Source organism: Pterocles gutturalis, unplaced genomic scaffold, assembly GCF_000699245.1.
Source record: "Pterocles gutturalis isolate BGI_N339 unplaced genomic scaffold, ASM69924v1 scaffold52565, whole genome shotgun sequence".
Classification (NCBI taxonomy): domain Eukaryota; kingdom Metazoa; phylum Chordata; class Aves; order Pterocliformes; family Pteroclidae; genus Pterocles; species Pterocles gutturalis.
In genome coordinates, this window is record NW_010147860.1 from 3674 (window position 1) to 9056 (window position 5383).

Consider the following 5383-nt stretch of genomic DNA (forward strand, 5'->3'; position numbering starts at 1 on the left):
GAGTTTTTAGACTTTTTGATTTTTTTTTCTTTAAGACTTTTATTTTTGGATTGTTTTTTTAGTATTGCAGTTCAAGCTGTCGTGACTTCATTGTTGTTTTGTAAAATACTGTATTATGTCATGAAAGTAAGACTCCATAAGCACTGTCCTATTCTGAAATGCTGCTTCTGACAGCTTACCCCGGTGTTGATACATTCTGAATTAACGCTTGTTTTCTGTTTTTGCCATTGGAAGTGATAGCGGACAAGCACTTCCCTGAAGCTGTGTATCAAGTTGTGGTAAAGGTCACTATGGTGGTCTTGAGAGGTCCTGCAGTGTGTTGTGGGCGACGCACCTCAAAGATCTCTCTACCACTGTTTGCTGCATGATGAGTTACTTTAGCATGGTACTGAGAGATCCCAGTGGAGTAGGAAGTACTGCTGCCCAGAGTAAAATGCTGCTATTCCTCTAGGAAAACAGCTGCACCTTTTCAAGGCTTTGAAACTGTTTTGATGTTGTTAAATGCATGTTCTCTTTGTGTTTTTTTTTCTATGTTCTTTTGAACTCCTGCCATGCAAAACAGTTCTTCAATAAGTGAAAATTACATAAGCATCAAGCTGGTTCAAGAGGACATGCATTTAAAACTTGTACCTTGTTCTGTTCCATTCCCCTTTGTTCCTGTTTTCTGTGGTGAGGACACCAAGTCTGGCTGTGTCTTCCTGGGCGTCGGAGAATTCCTTGTTTCTCAGAATCAAACCTTGAATCTCTCTTGGCATTTCCATCCACTCAGCTCCACTGTGCAGCCCCAGGATGTACCTGCAATTAGGAGCTAAGGATAATATGACAGGGGTTTTCTCAAAGCAAATGCAGGTTTCTGGGCTGACTCCACATTTTCTGTTCCATGGAACAACATTAGGAACTGCATTCTTGCTACAAATACTTCAAGTGCTCCTGCTGCTCACTTTAGCAGCCCTTGGGTTGCAACCCTTCTGTAATATCTCATTCAAACAACTCCATCTAATCAGCCCTTTCTTTCCATAAGCTTAGGTCACTGTAAATTTTTCCTGCTCCAGGCAGGATTGTCAGGTGCAGGTGACTGACTGGTCAGAAGCATAGGCTGGTAAAGGAAGGAACTTCTAAATTGTGCTGGTGGGAGCTTCCTCTCAGTAGAAGTTTGGTGGTTTCTGTCATAAGAATAGGGGTATTTTAGGGCCGTGTTAGAGAAGCTTAGGGCTAGAAGAAGCAGAGAAGCGTTGAGCTGTTGGTTGTGTGGTGGCTGACTCTGTGTTATTCAAAGACATGATTGATGGTACTTTTGTCAGTTCTGCTTTTCAGGCTCACATCTCTTTAGTGCGTAAACCAGGCCTGAGCACTACGCGGGGTTAAGTAAGCCAGGTGTGTGGTTATTGAAGATAAGCAGGCATACGTACAGCTTTTCTACAGAGTGCAGCAAGTATTATTTTTAGCCACTGAAATTATTAGTTTCTTGGCATTCAAGTAGCTGAATTGGAGATGCAAAATGAACACAATCCTTTGTGTGTGTAATGGAAAATCATCTGCCTGGAAACATCACCCTTAAATCTGTTTTTAATGATTCAAGATGGAGCTCCTTCCTTGTCAGCTGACTTCTTACATTAAAATCTCTTTTCTGCTGTCTAAACTGGTATTCTTGAAGCTAGTGTGGTAAGGATCAGTCATCTTAATACCTCAGAATGTTCTTTGATTTCTTCTAAAGGTATCTTCACATTGTTGTTTGCTCTTGATGCATTCTTTAGCTTCTTTTCAGATATATGCCTCTAGAAACTGAGAAACTGGGATATGTCATTTTTGTCTAACACTGGTTAAGGAGCCTATACGCCTGAGTGAAAGGCAAGCCTCATGTCTAATGGTTATGTGAAAGTCTTTGTGCAGCTGCAGGTAAGGTTCAAGGCTGGGTGTAAGTCCACCCAGAACAGAAAGGGTTAATATACTGGTTTCTGTGAGCAGAAAGTGAAGAGTGTAGAATATATCTAGAGAGCAGACTTATCTGGTGAGATGCAGGTCTAAAGGGGATCTTAATTATGAATGAGATGGCTTACATACGCTTACTCTTGGTGCTTAGTTCAGCTGTTTTGTTAAATAGGATGCCACGTAGATTCTCTCTTATCTCATTTTTCTACTCGTTTATTTTTGCTTTGTGCTTATCATGTACCTGGCGCTGGGAGGATGAATCTTTGGGGTTTAATTAAAACCCATGGAAGTGTCATACGTGCTGTTAAATCCATCACATTTTTTAATTTTTTTGAAAGCCTGGAGTGAAAGGCCACCTTCTTTACAATGTAGGATGAGGAGCTCTTGCCGAGTGGTTAAGTGGCCCCGGTACATGACATGTTTGCTTTTGTTTGTTTTTGTTTATTTTTACAAGTCCTCATTTTTTCCCCCCTTTATAAATATGTAATTAATCTTTTCTATACTTCAGTTTATTTTGGATCAGAAGCCTACTATGTTTCTTTGCATCTGCTCCTAAATTCAGCAATCCTAGGAATAAAAATGTCTTAACAAAAACCAGTAAACTTTACAAAGTACAAAACATGGAATAGAGCTTGAGTAGATATCATTTGTTATGATCTCTCAAGAAAATTCAAGTGTTTCTGTCAACCTGTACAGAAAAGTTCATGTTTGATGTTTGTTATGCTTCTGGAGCTCCTTGGTATTCACTTTTTAAGCCCTAGTTTATTTTTTAAAAAAAACTGAGCATGGAAGCATTAAGCACTTGGTCAGGAAATGACCACGTTAATGTTTCACACATAGCTTGTCCTACTCCCATTTACAAGTGGGGATAGATTTGTACTGCCTCGTGGAGTTGCAATAACATGTTCTAGATCTTAATACCCTTAATATTTTTCAAAATCTGCTCGTAACCTTCCTTTATTACTTGTGGTACATAATTATTTTATGCTTGTCACATTGTTCAGTTGTTTTTCTAGAAACTTTTGACAGCGATTGTACTGTTGACTTGAAAAATGACTGCTTTCCTTACGTACAAGTTAAAGCATAAGTATATCCTTAGGTGATCTGCCTCTTAAGTTAGCTTTTTTGATTTATTACTCTCCTTTCTTAAATTCAAGACCTGAATTGCTTTATGCTTTTTTTAATACAAAAAAATACGAAGTGCTTCCAAAAATTTGCCAAACAGTACGTGGTTCAGTAAAATGCTATTTATTTGCTTCCAATGTTTCAGGGAGAAGTGTCTTTTTAAAAAAATACTCCTATAATGCACATGATATAGAGTATACCGGTTTGTATGTACGTGTGCAACAACAGTTAAATTTGCAAGTTGTGTTGAGAACTTTTTGGTTCTTCCGAAATGACTTTTATATAAGACGGAATGCATTTGATCATATAGACTAATGTTCTTCCAGCTTCTTTGGAGAGGGAGGAGAAAGGTTATGAAATTTCTTCAATGTTTAGGTTGTCAGCAATAGTGTATTTGGAATTCTTTTATCTTTGGGTAGAAAAATGTCCAGAAAAACAGTAAGTTCTTTGCCTGTGTATCTTACTTTTTGGTGCCTCCTGTGTGTATCCACTTCTCCTTGATCCTCTGGAGTAGGAAGCCTGTGAGATTTAGAGACATTCAAATGCACGTGACCACTAGTGGGATTTCTGGAAGGGCCGGCTAAGCAAAGCCTGCAGGTTGTCTTCGCTCAGGCTTCTATCTCGTGAAGCCTTAGGCTTGATTTCTGTTACCATCAAAATAGAGTTTCTTCCAACTGTGTCTTCTAAACTTGTGCAAATGTATTGAGCATCACAGAAGTTTCAGCGTTGTGGTATGATAAAATGCTGAATGACAACTGTGCGTTTTATAAAATAATGAAGAATAAAGGGGAGCGGGAAAAAATAATGGTACTAATGCAAAATTTCAAAAAGAAGCTATCAGTTTCGGGCTGTTTGTTTCTAAACCTCTGGCAATGATTTCCTTGCTCACTATTAGTTTAAGTGTGATGATTCTTCACAAGCGTGTTGCCTCAATTAAATCTGATTTTCTTTTTCTTCTAGACTAAACCTTCTGTAAATCTTTGTGGAAGATAGATGTGTGTGCTGCAATGGTGACATAAATATTTCAGAGGACTGGAACAAGTTGTTGAGAATCTGTGTTTGTTTTTAATGCTGCTGTCGAGAACAACCTAAGGCAAGTAAACAACATGAGTTTTATCATGAAACTTCACAGACATTTTCAAAGAACAGTTATTTTGCTGGCCACTTTTTGTATGGTGAGCATAGTTATTTCTGCGTACTACTTGTATAATGGCTACAAACAGGAAAATGAACTTTCTGAAATCTCTTCAGAAGTGGAATGTGGTGATCTGCAACTGTTGCCATACAAGCTGATGGAGATGAAGACCACGAAGCCTGTTGATCCCCTGAGGACAGATCTTGTAGTGCTGGTGTTTGTGGAAAGTCAGTATTCAACATTAGGCCAAGATATAATAACCATTTTAGAATCTAGCAGATTTCAGTATCACATTGAGATTGCACCCGGAAAAGGTGACCTCCCAGTGCTTATAGACAAAAATAAAGGCAAATACGCTCTCATAGTGTATGAAAATATTGTAAAGTATGTGAATATGGACTCCTGGAACAGAGGCCTTCTAGATAAGTACTGTATAGAATATGGTGTAGGTGTTATTGGATTTCACAAAGGCAATGAGAACAGCTTGCAGAGCTTTCAGTTGAAGGGCTTTCCTTTCTATATCCACAGCAATCTGGGTATTAAGGACTGTTGCATTAACCCTCATTCCCCACTGCTCCATGTGACTAAATCTTCTAAGCTTGAGAAAGGTCCCTTGCTTGGAAATGACTGGGCAGTTTTCCAGATTAATCATACAGCTTATCAACCAGTGATATTTGCAAAAGTAAAGACACCAGAAAACCTTTCACCACCTGCTGCTAAAAGTGCTCTCCATGCCACAGTAATTCATGACCTGGGGCTCCACGATGGGATTCAACGAGTCCTTTTTGGCAATAACTTGAATTTTTGGCTGCACAAGCTGATTTTCATAGATGCCATCTCTTTCCTGTCTGGAAAGAAGCTCAGACTGTCCTTGGATAGGTACATTCTGGTTGACATAGATGACATCTTCGTTGGGAAGGAGGGAACAAGAATGAACACCAACGATGTACAGGTAAAGTATGTGCACAAACCAATGGTCATTACAGCAAAGTGCCAGGTTTTTTATCTTATTTTTAAAGTGAACAGTTATTTATAGTTGGAACTCACAGAGGATACAGATCAGTAAGTAGCAACACAAACTGTTTGGACCTTGTAAGAGAAGCCAGTCTGTCTGGTTTGGAGTAGTCACTGATTCCAGGTGTAGCAGTTCCTTCAGCCTCCAGGCTAGAGGAGAGTCCCTGCAGTGTCGCTTAT

The 5383-nt window shown here is 39.1% G+C and overlaps 1 pseudogene; it reads left to right on the top strand.

Moving 5' to 3' along the window:
* The first annotated feature begins 4160 nt into the window (after nt 1-4160).
* Nucleotides 4161-5141, top strand: LOC104471008 (annotated as a pseudogene).
* Nucleotides 5142-5383: the final 242 nt, after the last annotated feature.